Consider the following 25,106-nt stretch of genomic DNA (forward strand, 5'->3'; position numbering starts at 1 on the left):
CCGTGATAATACACGCAACCTTGTGATCCGAGTCATCCCAGGGAGATGCGGATTCACATACCTAACCTCTAATGAGGGAGATAAGGTACCAATTGCATTCAAATCACATTTGTACACAAAAGCTGAACAGAGATTCAACAACAAAGGAAAAATTGTTCAAGCAGTTCAAACCGCAATAGCTAGAGAAAAAGACATAGCTGACGGTAGACATATCACAGTCAGAACAGCTGAATCAGCCTTTGAGGCATTAACAACACCGTGTAATTTACCAACAACAACATTGGATCCAGAATGGTTACAATGGGTAAATTCAATCACAACGGACAAAGTATATTACTTCTTTGATCCAGAACTAGAAGAATTGAAAAATCTAAAATATGAAAAGACGTATCCTCTGCCAATCGACATTCTGCCTCTACGACATTACGCCTGTGTAATCTATACAGACGGACATGCTCAACCCTCCGTTTGGGGAGAACATGCATACAATCCCACATGTGAGATTACAAAAGAAGTGTGGCACGGAGGTAAACTAAGACCTCTATTAACAAAATCACACTCAGTAGAAACTAATTCAGAACTACAAACTGAAATATTAGCTTTGAAAATGGCGCTAGATAATGCGGATCGCGAATTCCCGACACTTATAGTGTCAGATTCATATTTCTGCGTCAAAGCATATAACAAGGATTTGCAGACCTGGATTCAGAACGGTTACAAAGATGACACAGATGCACCAATAAAGCAGAGACTGCTCTGGGAACAAGTAGCTCTTTTGAAAAAAGAACTACCAAAGACTCACGTGACACACTCACTGAGTCACCAGCGTGATGGCGTTCACGTTGTAGGGAATTCATTGGCTGAAACAGCCGCAGCGGCAGCCAGTAAACCGGCTCCCGTAGATCGGAAAAAGCGTACATTAAAATACATTGACGGCGAAACATTGCTGGCGGTGAAAACGTCATCAAAAGGCGACTGCTCAGCGTTACCGATCAACTATCCACTCAATTACACATACATCATAGATGCAAACTCCATTCCTTTTGCTCGAATCCCTGGAGTGGGGGATAGAGTGATTCCAAACATGGACAGGAGAAACTTGTTAATCGCAGACGCACACATGGGCGAGGGTCTCCGACACCATAAATTAAAAGATTCTCTGGAAGAATTACAATCACGGTACTGGTGGCCAGGCATGAGCCTGCACTACACCATGTTTGTAAAAAACTGCCCAAACTGCAACAGAGATCGCAGTGGGGAGAGAAGCAGTTTAATACCTCGTCGTAGCAAGGCGGATAATATTACCAACAAAAAGAATGGCTTGCGATTAACATATACAGGCTAGTTTCCACTTATAATGTAGATCCACAGCACTCGGCTGACGTCCGGACTGTTATACAAGATTTGCGAGTCTAAATGGCATATACGCTAAGAGCATGCTACGTTCGACCATTTTTTTCTTTTTCTCAGGCAATCCAGCCTGGGGGGGGAAAGAATGGCCAAATGAGCACAGCCCAGCGGGAATCTTCTCACTTCCTTCCTGAGGGTATGGGATGGTGTAAAGAAAAAACCAAGACAGAAAGCAATCTATAATAGAAAGGATATTAGGTTCGGGAGCTGGGTGGGTCAAACATCTAATAAGTGTCCAACGTAGTCTAAATAACTTGCCAAGAAATTCTCTGAAGGGATTCAGTCCGTACGAATTATTATTCGGAACTAGGATGTTGATCTCTGACCTTGATAGTCAGACTTCAGTGGTAACAGAAAAAAGCTTTGATGTCAAAGACCGTTTGGCTATTTTGCAGGACTTAAACAAAACAAGAAAAGACCTGAGCAACATACAGTTGAAACAACAGCCAACGACCACTGAAGATTCACCACCTGTCCCAGCAAGACCTGTCTGGATTCCAAAAGTCGGGGATCTAGTCAGGGAGAAGATCGCGGTAAAGAAGGAATTTGGGCCTTCTTACAGAAAAGCAGTTCCTGTCTTGTCTGTCAACGGGACAAGATCAGTTGTACTACCGCCACTTGCTGGAAAAAAGGAGAACCGAGTTGTATCCATCGACCTGGTAAAACCACAACATGTGGCCGATAACAAACAGTAGGCCAAGTGGACTCCCAATAAGTAGCAGAACACCAAGGTTTGCTACCAGTACAGAGGTTCTATCAAAAAGGCTCATCACATTCGAAACGCCTACAGAAGAACAACAAGGACTATGCAACAATGCAATAGAACTAAGACCTCTGAAAACCCAAATAAAAACATTTAGCAGAGACACACCAATCTATACTGAAGTACCAAGTGAAAATGCAAGAAACAAAAATCCTGAACCAATTGGAACAATTGATAGAACTGCATCTGGTTACTTCATCAACTTCGATGATTCCTCTGACGGCTTCAGTGAACAAAAGACACAGCCATCACCAAAATCCTTTAAAGACAAAGCAAAGGAACTTTTGAAACAACTAAAAGAAACATATCTGATTTCTCCATGGATTGAATTTTGGGTGGGTTTTGGTGCATTTATCCTCATACTTTGGCTCATCATGGTATTTACCTTGGGACGCTTCATTGAGGGAAAATATGCTAAAATGGACACAGCAAGTCAGAACATCAACTTGGTCCTCAAACCACACACATCTTCACACGTCGAGAAACGAGAACTTTCTTCAGAACTTTCTTCAGCCAACTTCACAGCAATTCCAATACCTGGTGGGGTAGCCTGGGACAACACTGACTATGAAATTTATGGTCCGGTCGAGATCCTGAAATATCCACACCAAATCAAGATCTCCTTGAGTGACTTTGCAAAACCAAACTCATTTGCTGACGATTGGGACTTTGAAAGTATTAACAATATGATGTCTGACTTAGTAATGTCTGCTAAATTTACAAAACATGATTATTTGCAGGGTTCTACAAATTATGACAGCATGTACTGCTATAACCATTATGGTAACCATTTCTTGCATAAATCTGCACAACCTAGAAATGTTTTAAATTTTAATCAATGGGAACATTGTGCTACACCTCCAAAAGGGAGCTCAAGAACCGTGTATGGCAAATATTCATATTTTTCAGGTTTTAACACAAGTAATGCGGAAACATTTTATTTTAAATTGTCAAACAAGACAGGGACCAAAACCATGATAACCAACACAAAATTGATTTATTCTGACTCATTCTTTGAAAAAATGAATACTTTTGGATTCGATTATTGGGACAAAAATGTTGATTTGAAAAGTGTTTGGGGGACGAAAGAATGGCAAGTACAGGGTTTAGAAGCTTTGTTTAGAGCCTGCATGATCCCAGAACAAATGATATTTTTAAATGACACTGTTCAACAAACTACCTGTCTTGGCTTAGCCAAAATCAAAGATTTAAATAACCTGTCTATTCCAAAGCCAACAATGTTTAGCAATAACTCTGATACAGATGAAGAAATAGACATAAACCATATACTTAACCAAAACAGAACACATCCTGATTGGAAACAATGGTTGATCTGGCCCACAGATACAAATAACTGTCAAGATAGATTCCTGAATAAAACACAGGGTTTCAAAATGACCAGGCCAGACCCTAGATATCCCCAAAGACATCACCCAGGGATAATAACAACCTACAGTGTGGGCAAATTATGCCTTCAATGGCTACAAACTTCCACACTGCCTGAAATTAAGCAACACCTAACTTTACTTACTGATGGTGCTGACTTGCGTGATTTCATACTGGGACCACGCAAACAGCGTCAAAAGCGTTTCATAGCAGCCTCTGTATATGCAGCATACAATGAGGCCTGGAAGGTTACTCAAATTGAGACAGCAGAAAGAATACGGGAAATTGACCGTATTAATTTGGAAAAATCACTTTCTGTAGTGGACAATGGGTTAATGACTCTGTCCTCCAGAATTTTTTCATTGGACAGCATTGTGTCTTCAGCAATCGATATATTATCGCAAGACTTACTGTTATTACAACATGGTCAGTCACAATTGCGTTCTATTGTACAGCTTGGCTGGACGTTACAAAATCTGCGTTCAGGCTACGTGCCTTGGCGTTTAATCAACACAACGTCACTATTCCAAATCTTTAACCTTACTGATAGACAAATCGGTATGGCGCAGAAGGGTGCTGATTATACAATCTTGAGCATTGAAAAACTAGAAAGATTACCAATGACAATGTCAGAACGACCTGTCAGTGAATGGATAATCCACGGAATCATAAATATTCCAATCTCAACCTTCAGGTTTCAATACTGCCAAAAATATATACAGGCTGGCATGTACGAGAAATTGGGAAAGGGGTACCTTAAAACAACATGGAACCTGCCCTATTCACATGCATGTATCAGTAATAAAGGACAGAAAGTGTTTCTTAGTGGCAACAATTGTGCTATGTCACTAAGCGGCACGCTTCTGTGTAACGGTATTAGTTTGCACGGAGCCTGTGAAGGGAATTCATACAACCTTTCATGTCACCAACAAGGTGCACCTGCAACTGAAATAGAACCATTCTTTCAAAGACTCTATAATGGGAGTTACATTCTTATTGTAGACCGCAGATGTTGTAGTCTTATGCCCGGGACTCCTTATCTCGTCACTACGACAGCGAAGGTCAAGTGCTGTGGACGTTCTTTGTTCCCCAGCTCCTTTCCAGACAGGGAGGCGAGGGCATGGCCCAGTTTGAAAATTACTTCTAATCGAATAGACACTTTAAGCAGAATGAAAACAGTGCTTCTTCAGACGCCTACAAGGCTCACATCATCAAAAGAAACGTATGATCTACAAGTCGCAAGGACGACTGCAGAGAGAAGTGCATACAATATATATGACTGCAATTTTTCAGTATATTTGAAAATTTCAAAATGCATTTATGTATTTTGGGGTGGTAAGGTATACACTATACTCTATAGTATGTTGTACTATGTTATACTATGCATAGATTAGTAGATATGACCATAGTTAGCGTGGAGTGGGTGTCGTGTATTTCTATAGGTTCTGAATCGATCCCCCTATTCCTGACCCTATTCTGGTTAAACTACCTAGCTAGTCAACTAACAGTCAGCCCATGAGGCAAGAAATCCCCCATGATGCAGATACCGTTATCTGACGCAGTCACACTACGGCACAGGAACGTGTTATCTGATTAGGTCATAACGCTTGAGATCTAATTAGACAAGCGACATTCCTCCAGCCCCTGATAAGGCATACGACGTTCTCATAACAAATCAAACCTATGACAACCTGGATAATCCGTGCGGCCATTGTTTTGATTTCACAGAGAACTTTAGTAAAGAATGTGCTAACGAGCAAGTCGTATGACATCTTTATTGACGTACCTATGTCCATCCTTACGTCAATCCCGGCACCTTTAAGGTATAAATATTGCCGACCTTGCCCTATGCAAACACACGCGTGGTGACAAGACGGAGCAGCCATACTTGCCGAAGCCGAGAGCAGAAGCAGACCCCGCAGGCAGCAGCCCCGCCTTCCTGACGCGCTGAGAGACGCGCTGCTATCTCAAGTCGAGAGACCCAGCACCGGCGCTTCTGGGCAGCCCTCGCAGGCAGCCTGGAATATCGAGAGCAGAGAAAGAGATACCATTCCTCATTCATCCTAAATTCCAGGTACAGAACTGAATAACCCCTCCTAGAGAATTCTTTAGTTATTCACTTGGCAAAAACAAACTTAACTTAAACTGTAACTTTCTATTCCCGCCCACGTATTAGACTTAGGTCAGGTACACGGGGTAGGCGTATTTAGAAACACCAGTTGAGTACGTTTAGTCAAATGTATATGTGTATGTAAATATATTTTAATCATTTTAAACATCATATGGCTCAGAAACCATATAAATGTTTTTACAGTATTATTTTGTACTATTGCTTTTAACGTATGCACTTTACTTAACTATAAGTATTGCAATAATATCGATCCATTTCTCTTGTACGAGAAAAGAGACTGATCAATAAATAACATCTTTTATTGAACACGCCCGTCTCTTCCTTTTTCTCTACATTCTGATGAGACTAAGAATGCACGTACTGACTGAGTAAAATAATTGCCTTGTGCTCACACGACTCTGGAGATTGACTCTTGATTAGGGGAGAGCAAAGTTGTCATGTTCTATGGTTGTCAGAAACTAAATCCCTTCTTGTCTAATCAGGGAAGTTAATCCTTCCTTGAACATTCGAGAAAGTTTCTAGCGAACTCTGAGCTTAGCTGGCAAACCCAAAAATTAAGTCTAGTATCGACAGTAGTAGACCTAGTTAACGTCTGGCCTAGGCCTTTACTGCTGTAGGTACTATTCCAATGCGCAGAGCCTATTGGGAAAATAGGAGCTACACTACAGGTTATCCCGTGACAACAATGTTTTCATCATATTTATTATTCTACAAATGTATTTTTAAATGCACTGATGTGGTGTTTGCATGCTATGCAAGACGGCACATCATGGAATGTTTATAAGGAGCATCAAATAGGATTGTGATATTTGCACCTGGAAGAGTCGGACACGCAGATCCTGAAAAGAAGTAAAAACTCTCTAGCAAGGGCCGTCTTTCCCCTGAGTTTAATCTTTACTTTTAGTGAAATGGTTTATGAAAAACCAGTAAGCTGCTCCAGGTGAGGCTCGAACTCACAACCTCAGCATGCCTCAACGCTGTATAAGTACTGCTGTATAAGTACCGCACGCCAACCGATTGCGCCACTGGAGCTCACTGTTCTCATACCTCCCCAGTTGAGCCATCTAAAGCTGACCAAGTAGATACTGGCACTGCTCCCTTATTCACTGTGCAAGATCGACTCACATGCTAGCATGTTATCATGACTATTGAAAACTACAGTCCTAATGGAACAGATTTGATAATTCTGCTATATCATGTGCTCTGTCTATTGAACACCACATATATTTGCCAGTTCTGACACAGTCTAGGAGAAACTTATGATTATTTGTAATTAGCACATCGTAAGAATTTCCTAAAAAATGAAACATAGTCACCTAAGGCAGACGAGGTGGCCGAGTGGTTAAGGCGATGGACTGCTAATCCATTGTGCTCTGCACGCGTGGGTTCGAATCCCACCTTTGTCGGAATGCCATCAGACACTCTTTTGAAGGTGGGCATGTCTCGTAGTACAATTACACTCTCTTTCAAGACACAGCCATAATCCACTAGAAGGGCCCAACTGACTATTCCATTTTGGCAATTATGTCAAATTAAGGGAAGTGTTTTGTGCTTAATTGAAATTAGATCTTTCATGAAGTGTCCAGAGGATTGCCTTTCCCTCACTCCTGGCCTTCTAACTAACCCTGGTCGTAGTGGGCGTAGTGGGGCTCCGCGGAGCTACGCGGAGTGGGCGAGAAGCTACGCCCACTCCCGCACTCCGCGTAGCCCCACTACGCACCTCCCTCCCGCTCTCCCCTACATACATTATTTAAGCAACTACCCTTAATAAAACAATTTTAAAGCACTTACCGTGTCCGGGGCTCGTCCGGGGCTCCCTCTTGGAATAGTGTCGTCCTGGATACCAATGCGCATGCGCGGGAGGCCGCGCATGCGCATTGGTATCCAGGAAGGGACGCTATTCCAAGAGGGAGCCCCGGAAGAGCCCCGGACATGGTAAGTGCTTTAAAAATTTTTTATTAAGGTTAGTTGCTTAAATAATGTATGTAGGGGAGGGCGGGAGGGAGGCGGGTGGCGGCCGAATCGGCTACGCACACGGAGTGGGCGTAGTGTTGCCGGCTACGCTGTCTACGCAAAATGCGTAGAAGGCAACACTACGCCTACTCCGTGGGCGTAGCCGATTCGGACGCCCAGGGTTACTTCTAACCAGTTTGGATAGATAGACTGATAAGAAAGCAGCTCTTACTCCTAAAGTTTCAGCCATCTCAAGTGTATGACTGTTGACATATGTCTGCCCCACAGAGACAGATCACTTCTAATAAGTGAGTTCTCTATCTGTCACTGATTGTGGACATACTAACTAGAGCTATCAGTATGGTCATAAATGTGAATACTCTTATGTTCTCAAATCAAAATGGAGTTTTTCCTACTTCCAAGAAAAGTGTCTTAAGCATGCTCTTCAATTTGTGCACGCATGTAGACATTCAAATGCAACTGCATTTCCATACAGAGTCTCAAAATCATAGATATCTTCATACCGCAGTAAGAATACATGAAGCGATTTACATACTGCAGGCAGGCTGGCCTTGTAGCTCAGTGGCAGAGCACTGGTCTTGTAAACCAGGGGTCATGAGTTCAAGCCTCATCAGGGCCTTTTTATATGTGAGTTTCTGTATGTTGTTTCCAAGTCATTCTTTCTAGGAGTCACACCTTGTCTTAAGTTTGCTTATTGACAAGCTTCCCTTTCCTGCTTTCATCGTATCAAGAAGACTTCATGAAAACCATTGAACCATAAACTATCGCCTCACCCCTTCCGATCGCCTGACGAATGCCTGACAAACGCCATTCTCACCCCGCCGGGCAAGCCCTGCCGGGCAAAGCCAAATAAGCCATGCATATTTGAAGTTCCTTTGAAAGTCAGAGCGAGGACTATGACCTCTGTTCCGACTGAGTCTGCATCCACAGAAAGGATGAAATATGGATCTAGAAATTTCACCAAGTAGATGTGAACTTCATCCCCCTTAAAATACTTTTCCTCCCAGATGCCCCGGCTCTTAGTCAAATGAGGTTAATCTTCAAAACCCCACCCCCACTAACCATAAATATCCGACTCTCCTGCTGTCCATTCAAATGATACAAGGTATCTTGTACATAGAGAGAATGTGAGAAAAAGCAGAATCGCTTCATAGATTTGGTGACCTTGGATGGGTGGGCTGGATAAAGAAGTGAACCTGATTTCGGGAAAAGGAGTATCGTGATGGGGATGAGGAAAAGAGAACATGGACCACATTCACAAGTTAGAGAAATAAATATATTAGGTTGAATGGTTTTAAAAAGTTAACTTTGAGCATGAATTGTTTTTTTAAACTGCAAAGAATAAAAAAAATCAATGTGGGATTGGAGGCACAATCTGGGCAGAAAGCACCATAAGCTGCTATGGTGCAACTCTTATGTTGACTAGAAACATTAATATGATGACGCTCTTCTTTTGATATGTCTTTCAGTTAAATTTTACTGTAAGTAGCTGATACAGCACTGTTTGCAGCTCCTCAGTATATGGTTATCCCGTGACAACAATGTTTTCATCATATTTATTATTCTACAAATGTATTTTTAAATGCACTGATGTGGTGTTTGCATGCTATGCAAGACGGCACATCATGGAATGTTTATAAGGAGCATCGAATAGGATTGTGATATTTGCACCTGGAAGAGTCGGACACGCAGATCCTGAAAAGAAGTAAAAACTCTCTAGCAAGGGCCGTCTTTCCCCTGAGTTTAATCTTTACTTTTAGTGAAATGGTTTATGAAAAACCAGTAAGCTGCTCCAGGTGAGGCTCGAACTCACAACCTCGGCATGCCTCAATGCAAGTACTGCTATATAAGTACCGCGCGCTAACCGATTGTGCCACTGGAGCTCACTGTTCTCATACCTCCCCAGTTGAGCCATCTAGAGCTGACCAAGTAGATACTGGCACTACTCCCTTATTCACTGTGCAAGATCGACTCACATGCTAGCATGTTATCATGACTATTAAAAACTACAGTCCTAATGGAACAGATTTGATAATTCTGCTATATCATGTGCTCTGTCTATTGAACACCACATATATTTGCCAGTTCTGACACAGTCTAGGAGAAACTTATGATTATTTGTAATTAGCACATCGTAAGATTTTCCTAAAAAATGAAACATACTCACCTAAGGCAGACGAGGTGGCCGAGTGGTTAAGGCGATGAACTGCTACTCCATTGTGCTCTGCATGCGTGGGTTCGAATCCCACCTTGGTCGGAACGCCATCAGACACTCTTTTGAAGGTGGGCATGTCTCGTAGTACAATTACACTCTCTTTCAAGACACAGCCATAATCCACTAGAAGGGCCCAACTGACTATTCCATTTTGGCAATTATGTCAAATTAAGGGAAGTGTTTTGTGCTTAATTGAAATTAGATCTTTCATGAAGTGTCCAGAGGATTGCCTTTCCCTCACTCCTGGCCTTCTAACTAACCCTGGTCGTAGTGGGCGTAGTGGAGCTCCGCGGAGCTACGCGGAGTGGGCGAGAAGCTACGCCCACTCCCGCACTCCGCGTAGCCCCACTACGCACCTCCCTCCCGCTCTCCCCTACATACATTATTTAAGCAACTACCCTTAATAAAACAATTTTAAAGCACTTACCGTGTCGGGGCTCGTCCGGGGCTCCCTCTTGGAATAGCGTCGTCCTGGATACCAATGCGCTTGCGCGGGAGGCCGCGCATGCGCATTGGTATCCAGGAAGGGACGCTATTCCAAGAGGGAGCCCCGGAAGAGCCCCGGACATGGTAAGTGCTTTAAAAATTGTTTTATTAAGGTTAGTTGCTAAAATAATGTATGTAGGGGAGGGCGGGAGGGAGGCGGGTGGCGGCCGAATCGGCTACGCACACGGAGTGGGCGTAGTGTTGCCGGCTACGCTGTCTACGCAAAATGCGTAGAAGGCAACACTACGCCTACTCCGTGGGCGTAGCCGATTCGGACGCCCAGGGTTACTTCTAACCAGTTTGGATAGATAGACTGATAAGAAAGCAGCTCTTACTCCTAAAGTTTCAGCCATCTCAAGTGTATGACTGTTGACATATGTCTGCCCCACAGAGACAGATCACTTGTAATAAGTGAGTTCTCTATCTGTCACTGATTGTGGACATACTAACTAGAGCTATCAGTATGGTCATAAATGTGAATACTCTTATGTTCTCAAATCAAAATGGAGTTTTTCCTACTTCCAAGAAAAGTGTCTTAAGCATGCTCTTCAATTTGTGCACGCATGTAGACATTCAAATGCAACTGCATTTCCATACAGAGTCTCAAAATCATAGATATCTTCATACCGCAGTAAGAATACATGAAGCGATTTACATACTGCAGGCAGGCTGGCCTTGTAGCTCAGTGGCAGAGCACTGGTCTTGTAAACCAGGGGTCATGAGTTCAAGCCTCATCAGGGCCTTTTTATATGTGAGTTTCTGTATGTTGTTTCCAAGTCATTCTTTCTAGGAGTCACACCTTGTCTTAAGTTTGCTTATTGACAAGCTTCCCTTTCCTGCTTTCATCATATCAAGAAGACTTCATGAAAACCATTGAACCATAAACTATCGCCTGACGAACGCCTGACAAACGCCATTCTCACCCCGCCGGGCAAGCCCTGCCGGGCAAAGCCAAATAAGCCATGCATATTTGAAGTTCCTTTGAAAGTCAGAGCGAGGACTATGACCTCCGTTCCGACTGAGTCTGCATCCACAGAAAGGATGAAATAAGGATCTAGAAATTTCACCAAGGAGATGTGAACTTCATCCCCCTTAAAATACTTTTCCTCCCAGATGCCCCGGCTCTTAGTCAAATGAGGTTAATCTTCAAAACCCCACCCCCACTAACCATAAATATCCGACTCTCCTGCTGTCCATTCAAATGATACAAGGTATCTTGTCCATAGAGAGAATGTGAGAAAAAGCAGAATCGCTTCATAGATTTGGTGACCTTGGATGGGTGGGCTGGATAAAGAAGTGAACCTGATTTCGGGAAAAGGAGTATCGTGATGGGGATGAGGAAAAGAGAACATGGACCACATTCACAAGTTAGAGAAATAAATATATTAGGTTGAATGGTTTTAAAAAGTTAACTTTGAGCATGAATTGTTTTTTTAAACTGCAAAGAATAAAAAAAATCAATGTGGGATTGGAGGCACAATCTGAGCAGAAAGCACCATAAGCTGCTATGGTGCAACTCTTATGTTGACTAGAAACATTAATATGATGACGCTCTTCTTTTGATATGTCTTTCAGTTAAATTTTACTGTAAGTAGCTGATACAGCACTGTTTGCAGCTCCTCAGTATATGGTTATCCCGTGACAACAATGTTTTCATCATATTTATTATTCTACAAATGTATTTTTAAATGCACTGATGTGGTGTTTGCATGCTATGCAAGACGGCACATCATGGAATGTTTATAAGGAGCATCGAATAGGATTGTGATATTTGCACCTGGAAGAGTCGGACACGCAGATCCTGAAAAGAAGTAAAAACTCTCTAGCAAGGGCCGTCTTTCCCCTGAGTTTAATCTTTACTTTTAGTGAAATGGTTTATGAAAAACCAGTAAGCTGCTCCAGGTGAGGCTCGAACTCACAACCTCGGCATGCCTCAATGCAAGTACTGCTGTATAAGTACCGCGCGCTAACCGATTGCGCCACTGGAGCTCACTGTTCTCGTACCTCCCCAGTTGAGCCATCTAGAGCTGACCAAGTAGATACTGGCACTGCTCCCTTATTCACTGTGCAAGATCGACTCACATGCTAGCATGTTATCATGACTATTAAAAACTACAGTCCTAATGGAACAGATTTGATAATTCTGCTATATCATGTGCTCTGTCTATTGAACACCACATATATTTGCCAGTTCTGACACAGTCTAGGAGAAACTTATGATTATTTGTAATTAGCACATCGTAAGAATTTCCTAAAAAATGAAACATAGTCACCTAAGGCAGACGAGGTGGCCGAGTGGTTAAGGCGATGGACTGCTAATCTATTGTGCTCTGCACGCGTGGGTTCGAATCCCACCTTCGTCGGAACGCCATCAGACACTCTTTTGAAGGTGGGCATGTCTCGTAGTACAATTACACTCTCTTTCAAGACACAGCCATAATCCACTAGAAGGGCCCAACTGACTATTCCATTTTGGCAATTATGTCAAATTAAGGGAAGTGTTTTGTGCTTAATTGAAATTAGATCTTTCATGAAGTGTCCAGAGGATTGCCTTTCCCTCACTCCTGGCCTTCTAACTAACCCTGGTCGTAGTGGGCGTAGTGGCGCTCCGCGGAGCTACGCGGAGTGGGCGAGAAGCTACGCCCACTCCCGCACTCCGCGTAGCCCCACTACGCACCTCCCTCCCGCTCTCCCCTACATACATTATTTAAGCAACTACCCTTAATAAAACAATTTTAAAGCACTTACCGTGCCCGGGGCTCGTCCGGGGCTCCCTCTTGGAATAGCGTCGTCCTGGATACCAATGCGCATGCGCGGGAGGCCGCGCATGCGCATTGGTATCCAGGAAGGGACGCTATTCCAAGAGGGAGCCCCGGAAGAGCCCCGGACATGGTAAGTGCTTTAAAAATTGTTTTATTAAGGTTAGTTGCTTAAATAATGTATGTAGGGGATGGCGGGAGGGAGGCGGGTGGCGGCCGAATCGGCTACGCACACGGAGTGGGCGTAGTGTTGCCGGCTACGCTGTCTACGCAAAATGCGTAGAAGGCAACACTACGCCTACTCCGTGGGTGTAGCCGATTCGGACGCCCAGGGTTACTTCTAACCAGTTTGGATAGATAGACTGATAAGAAAGCAGCTCTTACTCCTAAAGTTTCAGCCATCTCAAGTGTATGACTGTTGACATATGTCTGCCCCACAGAGACAGATCACTTCTAATAAGTGAGTTCTCTATCTGTCACTGATTGTGGACATACTAACTAGAGCTATCAGTATGGTCATAAATGTGAATACTCTTATGTTCTCAAATCAAAATGGAGTTTTTCCTACTTCCAAGAAAAGTGTCTTAAGCATGCTCTTCAATTTGTGCACGCATGTAGACATTCAAATGCAACTGCATTTCCATACAGAGTCTCAAAATCATAGATATCTTCATACCGCAGTAAGAATACATGAAGCGATTTACATACTGCAGGCAGGCTGGCCTTGTAGCTCAGTGGCAGAGCACTGGTCTTGTAAACCAGGGGTCATGAGTTCAAGCCTCATCAGGGCCTTTTTATATGTGAGTTTCTGTATGTTGTTTCCAAGTCATTCTTTCTAGGAGTCACACCTTGTCTTAAGTTTGCTTATTGACAAGCTTCCCTTTCCTGCTTTCATCGTATCAAGAAGACTTCATGAAAACCATTGAACCATAAACTATCGCCTCACCCCTTCCGATCGCCTGACGAATGCCTGACAAACGCCATTCTCACCCTGCCGGGCAAAGCCAAATAAGCCATGCATATTTGAAGTTCCTTTGAAAGTCAGAGCGAGGACTATGACCTCTGTTCCGACTGTGTCTGCATCCACAGAAAGGATGAAATAAGGATCTAGAAATTTCACCAAGGAGATGTGAACTTCATCCCCCTTAAAATACTTTTCCTCCCAGATGCCCCGGCTCTTAGTCAAATGAGGTTAATCTTCAAAACCCCAACCCCACCCCCACTAACCATAAATATCCGACTCTCCTGCTGTCCATTCAAATGATACAAGGTATCTTGTACATAGAGAGAATGTGAGAAAAAGCAGAAACACTTCATAGATTTGGTGACCTTGGATGGGTGGGCTGGATAAAGAAGTGAACCTGATTTCGGGAAAAGGAGTATCGTGATGGGGATGAGGAAAAGAGAACATGGACCACATTCACAAGTTAGAGAAATAAATATATTAGGTTGAATGGTTTTAAAAAGTTAACTTTGAGCATGAATTGTTTTTTTAAACTGCAAAGAATAAAAAAAATCAATGTGGGATTGGAGGCACAATCTGAGCAGAAAGCACCATAAGCTGCTATGGTGCAACTCTTATGCTGACTAGAAACATTAATATGATGACGCTCTTCTTTTGATATGTCTTTCAGTTAAATTTTATTGTAAGTAGCTGATACAGCACTGTTTGCAGCTCCTCAGTATATGGTTATCCCGTGACAACAATGTTTTCATCATATTTATTATTCTACAAATGTATTTTTAAATGCACTGATGTGGTGTTTGCATGCTATGCAAGACGGCACATCATTGAATGTTTATAAGGAGCATCGAATAGGATTGTGATATTTGCACCTGGAAGAGTCGGACACGCAGATCCTGAAAAGAAGTAAAAACTCTCTAGCAAGGGCCGTCTTTCCCCTGAGTTTAATCTTTAATTTTAGTGAAATGGTTTATGAAAAACCAGTAAGCTGCTCCAGGTGAGGCTCGAACTCACAACCTCGGCATGCCTCAATGCAAGTACTGCTGTATAAGTACCGCGCGCTAACCGATTGCGCCACTGGAGCTCACTGTTCTCATACCTCCCCAGTTGAGCCATCTAGAGCTGACCAAGTAGATACTGGCACTGCTCCCTTATTCACTGTGCAAGATCGACTCACATGCTAGCATGTTATCATGACTATTAAAAACTACAGTCCTAATGGAACAGATTTGATAATTCTGCTATATCATGTGCTCTGTCTATTGAACACCACATATATTTGCCAGTTCTGACACAGTCTAGGAGAAACTTATGATTATTTGTAATTAGCACATCGTAAGAATTTCCTAAAAAATGAAACATAGTCACCTAAGGCAGACGAGGTGGCCGAGTGGTTAAGGCGATGGACTGCTAATCTATTGTGCTCTGCACGCGTGGGTTCGAATCCCACCTTCGTCGGAACGCCATCAGACACTCTTTTGAAGGTGGGCATGTCTCGTAGTACAATTACACTCTCTTTCAAGACACAGCCATAATCCACTAGAAGGGCCCAACTGACTATTCCATTTTGGCAATTATGTCAAATTAAGGGAAGTGTTTTGTGCTTAATTGAAATTAGATCTTTCATGAAGTGTCCAGAGGATTGCCTTTCCCTCACTCCTGGCCTTCTAACTAACCCTGGTCGTAGTGGGCGTAGTGGCGCTCCGCGGAGCTACGCGGAGTGGGCGAGAAGCTACGCCCACTCCCGCACTCCGCGTAGCCCCACTACGCACCTCCCTCCCGCTCTCCCCTACATACATTATTTAAGCAACTACCCTTAATAAAACAATTTTAAAGCACTTACCGTGCCCGGGGCTCGTCCGGGGCTCCCTCTTGGAATAGCGTCGTCCTGGATACCAATGCGCATGCGCGGGAGGCCGCGCATGCGCATTGGTATCCAGGAAGGGACGCTATTCCAAGAGGGAGCCCCGGAAGAGCCCCGGACATGGTAAGTGCTTTAAAAATTGTTTTATTAAGGTTAGTTGCTTAAATAATGTATGTAGGGGATGGCGGGAGGGAGGTGGGTGGCGGCCGAATCGGCTACGCACACGGAGTGGGCGTAGTGTTGCCGGCTACGCTGTCTACGCAAAATGCGTAGAAGGCAACACTACGCCTACTCCGTGGGTGTAGCCGATTCGGACGCCCAGGGTTACTTCTAACCAGTTTGGATAGATAGACTGATAAGAAAGCAGCTCTTACTCCTAAAGTTTCAGCCATCTCAAGTGTATGACTGTTGACATATGTCTGCCCCACAGAGACAGATCACTTCTAATAAGTGAGTTCTCTATCTGTCACTGATTGTGGACATACTAACTAGAGCTATCAGTATGGTCATAAATGTGAATACTCTTATGTTCTCAAATCAAAATGGAGTTTTTCCTACTTCCAAGAAAAGTGTCTTAAGCATGCTCTTCAATTTGTGCACGCATGTAGACATTCAAATGCAACTGCATTTCCATACAGAGTCTCAAAATCATAGATATCTTCATACCGCAGTAAGAATACATGAAGCGATTTACATACTGCAGGCAGGCTGGCCTTGTAGCTCAGTGGCAGAGCACTGGTCTTGTAAACCAGGGGTCATGAGTTCAAGCCTCATCAGGGCCTTTTTATATGTGAGTTTCTGTATGTTGTTTCCAAGTCATTCTTTCTAGGAGTCACACCTTGTCTTAAGTTTGCTTATTGACAAGCTTCCCTTTCCTGCTTTCATCGTATCAAGAAGACTTCATGAAAACCATTGAACCATAAACTATCGCCTCACCCCTTCCGATCGCCTGACGAATGCCTGACAAACGCCATTCTCACCCTGCCGGGCAAAGCCAAATAAGCCATGCATATTTGAAGTTCCTTTGAAAGTCAGAGCGAGGACTATGACCTCTGTTCCGACTGTGTCTGCATCCACAGAAAGGATGAAATAAGGATCTAGAAATTTCACCAAGGAGATGTGAACTTCATCCCCCTTAAAATACTTTTCCTCCCAGATGCCCCGGCTCTTAGTCAAATGAGGTTAATCTTCAAAACCCCAACCCCACCCCCACTAACCATAAATATCCGACTCTCCTGCTGTCCATTCAAATGATACAAGGTATCTTGTACATAGAGAGAATGTGAGAAAAAGCAGAATCACTTCATAGATTTGGTGACCTTGGATGGGTGGGCTGGATAAAGAAGTGAACCTGATTTCGGGAAAAGGAGTATCGTGATGGGGATGAGGAAAAGAGAACATGGACCACATTCACAAGTTAGAGAAATAAATATATTAGGTTGAATGGTTTTAAAAAGTTAACTTTGAGCATGAATTGTTTTTTTAAACTGCAAAGAATAAAAAAAATCAATGTGGGATTGGAGGCACAATCTGAGCAGAAAGCACCATAAGTTGCTATGGTGCAACTCTTATGTTGACTAGAAACATTAATATGATGACGCTCTTCTTTTGATATGTCTTTCAGTTAAATTTTACTGTAAGTAGCTGATACAGCACTGTTTGCAGCTCCTCAGTATATGGTTATCCCGTGACAACAATGTTTTCATCATATTTATTATTCTACAAATGTATTTTTAAATGCACTGATGTGGTGTTTGCATGCTATGCAAGACGGCACATCATGGAATGTTTATAAGGAGCATCGAATAGGATTGTGATATTTGCACCTGGAAGAGTCGGACACGCAGATCCTGAAAAGAAGTAAAAACTCTCTAGCAAGGGCCGTCTTTCCCCTGAGTTTAATCTTTAATTTTAGTGAAATGGTTTATGAAAAACCAGTAAGCTGCTCCAGGTGAGGCTCGAACTCACAACCTCGGCATGCCTCAATGCAAGTACTGCTGTATAAGTACCGCGCGCTAACCGATTGCGCCACTGGAGCTCACTGTTCTCATACCTCCCCAGTTGAGCCATCTAGAGCTGACCAAGTAGATACTGGCACTGCTCCCTTATTCACTGTGCAAGATCGACTCACATGCTAGCATGTTATCATGACTATTAAAAACTACAGTCCTAATGGAACAGATTTGATAATTCTGCTATATCATGTGCTCTGTCTATTGAACACCACATATATTTGCCAGTTCTGACACAGTCTAGGAGAAACTTATGATTATTTGTAATTAGCACATCGTAAGAATTTCCTAAAAAATGAAACATAGTCACCTAAGGCAGACGAGGTGGCCGAGTGGTTAAGGCGATGGACTGCTAATCTATTGTGCTCTGCACGCGTGGGTTCGAATCCCACCTTCGTCGGAACGCCATCAGACACTCTTTTGAAGGTGGGCATGTCTCGTAGTACAATTACACTCTCTTTCAAGACACAGCCATAATCCACTAGAAGGGCCCAACTGACTATTCCATTTTGGCAATTATGTCAAATTAAGGGAAGTGTTTTGTGCTTAATTGAAATTAGATCTTTCATGAAGTGTCCAGAGGATTGCCTTTCCCTCACTCCTGGCCTTCTAACTAACCCTGGTCGTAGTGGGCGTAGTGGGGCTCCGCGGAGCTACGCGGAGTGGGCGAGAAGCTACGCCCACTCCCGCACTCCGCGTAGCCCCACTGCGCACCTCCCTCCCGCTCTCCCCTACATACATTATTTAAGCAACTACCCTTAATAAAACAATTTTAAAGCACTTACCGTGCCCGGGGCTCGTCCGGGTCTCCCTCTTGGAATAGCGTCGTCCTGGATACCAATGCGCATGCGCGGGAGGCCGCGCATGCGCATTGGTATCCAGGAAGGGACGCTATTCCAAGAGGGAGCCCCGGAAGAGCCCCGGACATGGTAAGTGCTTTAAAAATTGTTTTATTAAGGTTAGTTGCTTAAATAATGTATGTAGGGGAGGGCGGGAGGGAGGCGGGTGGTGGCCGAATCGGCTACGCACACGGAGTGGGCGTAGTGTTGCCGGCTACGCTGTCTACGCAAAATGCGTAGAAGGCAACACTACGCCTACTCCGTGGGCGTAGCCGATTCGGACGCCCAGGGTTACTTCTAACCAGTTTGGATAGATAGACTGATAAAAAAGCAGCTCTTACTCCTAAAGTTTCAGCCATCTCAAGTGTATGACTGTTGACATATGTCTGCCCCACAGAGACAGATCACTTCTAATAAGTGAGTTCTCTATCTATCACTGATTGTGGACATACTAACTAGAGCTATCAGTATGGTCATAAATGTGAATACTCTTATGTTCTCAAATCAAAATGGAGTTTTTCCTACTTCCAAGAAAAGTGTCTTAAGCATGCTCTTCAATTTGTGCACGCATGTAGACATTCAAATGCAACTGCATTTCCATACAGAGTCTCAAAATCATAGATATCTTCATACCGCAGTAAGAATACATGAAGCGATTTACATACTGCAGGCAGGCTGGCCTTGTAGCTCAGTGGCAGAGCACTGGTCTTGTAAACCAGGGGTCATGAGTTCAAGCCTCATCAGGGCCTTTTTATATGTGAGTTTCTGTATGTTGTTTCCAAGTCATTCTTTCTAGGAGTCACACCTTGTCTTAAGTTTGCTTATTGACAAGCTTCCCTTTCCTGCTTTCATCGTATCAAGAAGACTTCATGAAAACCATTGAACCATAAACTATCGCCTCACCCCTTCCGATCGCCTGACGAATGCCTGACAAACGCCATTCTCACCCCGCCGGGCAAGCCCTGCCGGGCAAAGCCAAATAAGCCATGCATATTTGAAGTTCCTTTGAAAGTCAGAGCGAGGACTATGACCTCTGTTCCGACTGAGTCTGCATCCACAGAAAGGATGAAATAAGGATCTAGAAATTTCACCAAGGAGATGTGAACTTCATCCCCCTTAAAATACTTTTCCTCCCAGATGAACCGGCTCTTAGTCAAATGAGGTTAATCTTCAAAACCCCACCCCCACTAACCATAAATATCCGACTCTCCTGCTGTCCATTCAAATGATACAAGGTATCTTGTACATAGAGAGAATGTGAGAAAAAGCAGAATCGCTTCATAGATTTGGTGACCTTGGATGGGTGGGCTGGATAAAGAAGTGAACCTGATTTCGGGAAAAGGAGTATCGTGATGGGGATGAGGAAAAGAGAACATGGACCACATTCACAAGTTAGAGAAATAAATATATTAGGTTGAATGGTTTTAAAAAGTTAACTTTGAGCATGAATTGTTTTTTTAAACTGCAAAGAATAAAAAAAATCAATGTGGGATTGGAGGCACAATCTGAGCAGAAAGCACCATAAGCTGCTATGGTGCAACTCTTATGTTGACTAGAAACATTAATATGATGACGCTCTTCTTTTGATATGTCTTTCAGTTAAATTTTACTGTAAGTAGCTGATACAGCACTGTTTGCAGCTCCTCAGTATATGGTTATCCCGTGACAACAATGTTTTCATCATATTTATTATTCTACAAATGTATTTTTAAATGCACTGATGTGGTGTTTGCATGCTATGCAAGACGGCACATCATGGAATGTTTATAAGGAGCATCGAATAGGATTGTGATATTTGCACCTGGAAGAGTCGGACACGCAGATCCTGAAAAGAAGTAAAAACTCTCTAGCAAGGGCCGTCTTTCCCCTGAGTTTAATCTTTACTTTTAGTGAAATGGTTTATGAAAAACCAGTAAGCTGCTCCAGGTGAGGCTCGAACTCACAACCTCGGCATGCCTCAATGCAAGTACTGCTGTATAAGTACCGCGCGCTAACCGATTGCGCCACTGGAGCTCACTGTTCTCATACCTCCCCAGTTGAGCCATCTAGAGCTGACCAAGTAGATACTGGCACTGCTCCCTTATTCACTGTGCAAGATCGACTCACATGCTAGCATGTTATCATGACTATTAAAAACTACAGTCCTAATGGAACAGATTTGATAATTCTGCTATATCATGTGCTCTGTCTATTGAACACCACATATATTTGCCAGTTCTGACACAGTCTAGGAGAAACTTATGATTATTTGTAATTAGCACATCGTAAGAATTTCCTAAAAAATGAAACATAGTCACCTAAGGCAGACGAGGTGGCCGAGTGGTTAAGGCGATGGACTGCTAATCTATTGTGCTCTGCACGCGTGGGTTCGAATCCCACCTTCGTCGGAACGCCATCAGACACTCTTTTGAAGGTGGGCATGTCTCGTAGTACAATTACACTCTCTTTCAAGACACAGCCATAATCCACTAGAAGGGCCCAACTGACTATTCCATTTTGGCAATTATGTCAAATTAAGGGAAGTGTTTTGTGCTTAATTGAAATTAGATCTTTCATGAAGTGTCCAGAGGATTGCCTTTCCCTCACTCCTGGCCTTCTAACTAACCCTGGTCGTAGTGGGCGTAGTGGCGCTCCGCGGAGCTACGCGGAGTGGGCGAGAAGCTACGCCCACTCCCGCACTCCGCGTAGCCCCACTACGCACCTCCCTCCCGCTCTCCCCTACATACATTATTTAAGCAACTACCCTTAATAAAACAATTTTAAAGCACTTACCGTGCCCGGGGCTCGTCCGGGGCTCCCTCTTGGAATAGCGTCGTCCTGGATACCAATGCGCATGCGCGGGAGGCCGCGCATGCGCATTGGTATCCAGGAAGGGACGCTATTCCAAGAGGGAGCCCCGGAAGAGCCCCGGACATGGTAAGTGCTTTAAAAATTGTTTTATTAAGGTTAGTTGCTTAAATAATGTATGTAGGGGATGGCGGGAGGGAGGCGGGTGGCGGCCGAATCGGCTACGCACACGGAGTGGGCGTAGTGTTGCCGGCTACGCTGTCTACGCAAAATGCGTAGAAGGCAACACTACGCCTACTCCGTGGGTGTAGCCGATTCGGACGCCCAGGGTTACTTCTAACCAGTTTGGATAGATAGACTGATAAGAAAGCAGCTCTTACTCCTAAAGTTTCAGCCATCTCAAGTGTATGACTGTTGACATATGTCTGCCCCACAGAGACAGATCACTTCTAATAAGTGAGTTCTCTATCTGTCACTGATTGTGGACATACTAACTAGAGCTATCAGTATGGTCATAAATGTGAATACTCTTATGTTCTCAAATCAAAATGGAGTTTTTCCTACTTCCAAGAAAAGTGTCTTAAGCATGCTCTTCAATTTGTGCACGCATGTAGACATTCAAATGCAACTGCATTTCCATACAGAGTCTCAAAATCATAGATATCTTCATACCGCAGTAAGAATACATGAAGCGATTTACATACTGCAGGCAGGCTGGCCTTGTAGCTCAGTGGCAGAGCACTGGTCTTGTAAACCAGGGGTCATGAGTTCAAGCCTCATCAGGGCCTTTTTATATGTGAGTTTCTGTATGTTGTTTCCAAGTCATTCTTTCTAGGAGTCACACCTTGTCTTAAGTTTGCTTATTGACAAGCTTCCCTTTCCTGCTTTCATCGTATCAAGAAGACTTCATGAAAACCATTGAACCATAAACTATCGCCTCACCCCTTCCGATCGCCTGACGAATGCCTGACAAACGCCATTCTCACCCTGCCGGGCAAAGCCAAATAAGCCATGCATATTTGAAGTTCCTTTGAAAGTCAGAGCGAGGACTATGACCTCTGTTCCGACTGTGTCTGCATCCACAGAAAGGATGAAATAAGGATCTAGAAATTTCACCAAGGAGATGTGAACTTCATCCCCCTTAAAATACTTTTCCTCCCAGATGCCCCGGCTCTTAGTCAAATGAGGTTAATCTTCAAAACCCCACCCCCACTAACCATAAATATCCGACTCTCCTGCTGTCCATTCAAATGATACAAGGTATCTTGTACATAGAGAGAATGTGAGAAAAAGCAGAATCACTTCATAGATTTGGTGACCTTGGATGGGTGGGCTGGATAAAGAAGTGAACCTGATTTCGGGAAAAGGAGTATCGTGATGGGGATGAGGAAAAGAGAACATGGACCACATTCACAAGTTAGAGAAATAAATATATTAGGTTGAATGGTTTTAAAAAGTTAACTTTGAGCATGAATTGTTTTTTTAAACTGCAAAGAATAAAAAAAATCAATGTGGGATTGGAGGCACAATCTGAGCAGAAAGCACCATAAGCTGCTATGGTGCAACTCTTATGCTGACTAGAAACATTAATATGATGACGCTCTTCTTTTGATATGTCTTTCAGTTAAATTTTATTGTAAGTAGCTGATACAGCACTGTTTGCAGCTCCTCAGTATATGGTTATCCCGTGACAACAATGTTTTCATCATATTTATTATTCTACAAATGTATTTTTAAATGCACTGATGTGGTGTTTGCATGCTATGCAAGACGGCACATCATTGAATGTTTATAAGGAGCATCGAATAGGATTGTGATATTTGCACCTGGAAGAGTCGGACACGCAGATCCTGAAAAGAAGTAAAAACTCTCTAGCAAGGGCCGTCTTTCCCCTGAGTTTAATCTTTAATTTTAGTGAAATGGTTTATGAAAAACCAGTAAGCTGCTCCAGGTGAGGCTCGAACTCACAACCTCGGCATGCCTCAATGCAAGTACTGCTGTAAAAGTACCGCGCGCTAACCGATTGCGCCACTGGAGCTCACTGTTCTTATACCTCCCCAGTTGAGCCATCTAGAGCTGACCAAGTAGATACTGGCACTGCTCCCTTATTCACTGTGCAAGATCGACTCACATGCTAGCATGTTATCATGACTATTAAAAACTACAGTCCTAATGGAACAGATTTGATAATTCTGCTATATCATGTGCTCTGTCTATTGAACACCACATATATTTGCCAGTTCTGACACAGTCTAGGAGAAACTTATGATTATTTGTAATTAGCACATCGTAAGAATTTCCTAAAAAATGAAACATAGTCACCTAAGGCAGACGAGGTGGCCGAGTGGTTAAGGCGATGGACTGCTAATCTATTGTGCTCTGCACGCGTGGGTTCGAATCCCACCTTCGTCGGAACGCCATCAGACACTCTTTTGAAGGTGGGCATGTCTCGTAGTACAATTACACTCTCTTTCAAGACACAGCCATAATCCACTAGAAGGGTCCAACTGACTATTCCATTTTGGCAATTATGTCAAATTAAGGGAAGTGTTTTGTGCTTAATTGAAATTAGATCTTTCATGAAGTGTCCAGAGGATTGCCTTTCCCTCACTCCTGGCCTTCTAACTAACCCTGGTCGTAGTGGGCGTAGTGGCGCTCCGCGGAGCTACGCGGAGTGGGCGAGAAGCTACGCCCACTCCCGCACTCCGCGTAGCCCCACTACGCACCTCCCTCCCGCTCTCCCCTACATACATTATTTAAGCAACTACCCTTAATAAAACAATTTTAAAGCACTTACCGTGCCCGGGGCTCGTCCGGGGCTCCCTCTTGGAATAGCGTCGTCCTGGATACCAATGCGCATGCGCGGGAGGCCGCGCATGCGCATTGGTATCCAGGAAGGGACGCTATTCCAAGAGGGAGCCCCGGAAGAGCCCCGGACATGGTAAGTGCTTTAAAAATTGTTTTATTAAGGTTAGTTGCTTAAATAATGTATGTAGGGGATGGCGGGAGGGAGGCGGGTGGCGGCCGAATCGGCTACGCACACGGAGTGGGCGTAGTGTTGCCGGCTACGCTGTCTACGCAAAATGCGTAGAAGGCAACACTACGCCTACTCCGTGGGTGTAGCCGATTCGGACGCCCAGGGTTACTTCTAACCAGTTTGGATAGATAGACTGATAAGAAAGCAGCTCTTACTCCTAAAGTTTCAGCCATCTCAAGTGTATGACTGTTGACATATGTCTGCCCCACAGAGACAGATCACTTCTAATAAGTGAGTTCTCTATCTGTCACTGATTGTGGACATACTAACTAGAGCTATCAGTATGGTCATAAATGTGAATACTCTTATGTTCTCAAATCAAAATGGAGTTTTTCCTACTTCCAAGAAAAGTGTCTTAAACATGCTCTTCAATTTGTGCACGCATGTAGACATTCAAATGCAACTGCATTTCCATACAGAGTCTCAAAATCATAGATATCTTCATACCGCAGTAAGAATACATGAAGCGATTTACATAC

At 43.5% G+C, this 25,106-nt stretch overlaps 19 non-coding genes across 19 annotated transcripts; 13 read left to right on the top strand and 6 right to left on the bottom strand.

The window, feature by feature from the left end:
* Positions 1-6,622: 6,622 nt before the first annotated feature.
* Positions 6,623-6,722, bottom strand: TRNAI-UAU (transfer RNA isoleucine (anticodon UAU)). Its single transcript has 2 exons — positions 6,685-6,722; positions 6,623-6,658 (listed from the first exon to the last, which is right to left on the bottom strand). It is a non-coding gene; the product is annotated as a tRNA-Ile (tRNA).
* A 292-nt stretch (positions 6,723-7,014) lies between these two features.
* TRNAS-GCU (transfer RNA serine (anticodon GCU)) lies at positions 7,015-7,096 on the top strand. The gene has a single exon. It is a non-coding gene; the product is annotated as a tRNA-Ser (tRNA).
* Positions 7,097-8,211: 1,115 nt separating this feature from the next.
* TRNAT-UGU (transfer RNA threonine (anticodon UGU)) lies at positions 8,212-8,283 on the top strand. Its single transcript has one exon. It is a non-coding gene; the product is annotated as a tRNA-Thr (tRNA).
* Positions 8,284-9,452: 1,169 nt separating this feature from the next.
* On the bottom strand, positions 9,453-9,547 carry TRNAI-UAU (transfer RNA isoleucine (anticodon UAU)). Its single transcript has 2 exons — positions 9,510-9,547; positions 9,453-9,488 (listed from the first exon to the last, which is right to left on the bottom strand). It is a non-coding gene; the product is annotated as a tRNA-Ile (tRNA).
* Positions 9,548-9,839: 292 nt separating this feature from the next.
* On the top strand, positions 9,840-9,921 carry TRNAS-GCU (transfer RNA serine (anticodon GCU)). Its single transcript has one exon. It is a non-coding gene; the product is annotated as a tRNA-Ser (tRNA).
* A 1,115-nt stretch (positions 9,922-11,036) lies between these two features.
* Positions 11,037-11,108, top strand: TRNAT-UGU (transfer RNA threonine (anticodon UGU)). The gene has a single exon. It is a non-coding gene; the product is annotated as a tRNA-Thr (tRNA).
* A 1,151-nt stretch (positions 11,109-12,259) lies between these two features.
* On the bottom strand, positions 12,260-12,354 carry TRNAI-UAU (transfer RNA isoleucine (anticodon UAU)). The gene is made up of 2 exons: positions 12,317-12,354; positions 12,260-12,295 (listed from the first exon to the last, which is right to left on the bottom strand). It is a non-coding gene; the product is annotated as a tRNA-Ile (tRNA).
* A 292-nt stretch (positions 12,355-12,646) lies between these two features.
* On the top strand, positions 12,647-12,728 carry TRNAS-GCU (transfer RNA serine (anticodon GCU)). Its single transcript has one exon. It is a non-coding gene; the product is annotated as a tRNA-Ser (tRNA).
* Positions 12,729-13,844: 1,116 nt separating this feature from the next.
* TRNAT-UGU (transfer RNA threonine (anticodon UGU)) lies at positions 13,845-13,916 on the top strand. The gene has a single exon. It is a non-coding gene; the product is annotated as a tRNA-Thr (tRNA).
* A 1,161-nt stretch (positions 13,917-15,077) lies between these two features.
* On the bottom strand, positions 15,078-15,172 carry TRNAI-UAU (transfer RNA isoleucine (anticodon UAU)). Its single transcript has 2 exons — positions 15,135-15,172; positions 15,078-15,113 (listed from the first exon to the last, which is right to left on the bottom strand). It is a non-coding gene; the product is annotated as a tRNA-Ile (tRNA).
* A 292-nt stretch (positions 15,173-15,464) lies between these two features.
* Positions 15,465-15,546, top strand: TRNAS-GCU (transfer RNA serine (anticodon GCU)). Its single transcript has one exon. It is a non-coding gene; the product is annotated as a tRNA-Ser (tRNA).
* Positions 15,547-16,662: 1,116 nt separating this feature from the next.
* On the top strand, positions 16,663-16,734 carry TRNAT-UGU (transfer RNA threonine (anticodon UGU)). The gene has a single exon. It is a non-coding gene; the product is annotated as a tRNA-Thr (tRNA).
* A 1,161-nt stretch (positions 16,735-17,895) lies between these two features.
* Positions 17,896-17,990, bottom strand: TRNAI-UAU (transfer RNA isoleucine (anticodon UAU)). Its single transcript has 2 exons — positions 17,953-17,990; positions 17,896-17,931 (listed from the first exon to the last, which is right to left on the bottom strand). It is a non-coding gene; the product is annotated as a tRNA-Ile (tRNA).
* A 292-nt stretch (positions 17,991-18,282) lies between these two features.
* Positions 18,283-18,364, top strand: TRNAS-GCU (transfer RNA serine (anticodon GCU)). Its single transcript has one exon. It is a non-coding gene; the product is annotated as a tRNA-Ser (tRNA).
* A 1,116-nt stretch (positions 18,365-19,480) lies between these two features.
* On the top strand, positions 19,481-19,552 carry TRNAT-UGU (transfer RNA threonine (anticodon UGU)). Its single transcript has one exon. It is a non-coding gene; the product is annotated as a tRNA-Thr (tRNA).
* A 1,169-nt stretch (positions 19,553-20,721) lies between these two features.
* On the bottom strand, positions 20,722-20,816 carry TRNAI-UAU (transfer RNA isoleucine (anticodon UAU)). Its single transcript has 2 exons — positions 20,779-20,816; positions 20,722-20,757 (listed from the first exon to the last, which is right to left on the bottom strand). It is a non-coding gene; the product is annotated as a tRNA-Ile (tRNA).
* Positions 20,817-21,108: 292 nt separating this feature from the next.
* Positions 21,109-21,190, top strand: TRNAS-GCU (transfer RNA serine (anticodon GCU)). The gene has a single exon. It is a non-coding gene; the product is annotated as a tRNA-Ser (tRNA).
* A 1,116-nt stretch (positions 21,191-22,306) lies between these two features.
* TRNAT-UGU (transfer RNA threonine (anticodon UGU)) lies at positions 22,307-22,378 on the top strand. The gene has a single exon. It is a non-coding gene; the product is annotated as a tRNA-Thr (tRNA).
* A 1,542-nt stretch (positions 22,379-23,920) lies between these two features.
* On the top strand, positions 23,921-24,002 carry TRNAS-GCU (transfer RNA serine (anticodon GCU)). Its single transcript has one exon. It is a non-coding gene; the product is annotated as a tRNA-Ser (tRNA).
* Positions 24,003-25,106: the final 1,104 nt, after the last annotated feature.

The sequence above is a fragment of the Lissotriton helveticus genome, chromosome 5_1 (assembly GCF_964261635.1).
Source record: "Lissotriton helveticus chromosome 5_1, aLisHel1.1, whole genome shotgun sequence".
NCBI lineage: Eukaryota > Metazoa > Chordata > Amphibia > Caudata > Salamandridae > Lissotriton > Lissotriton helveticus.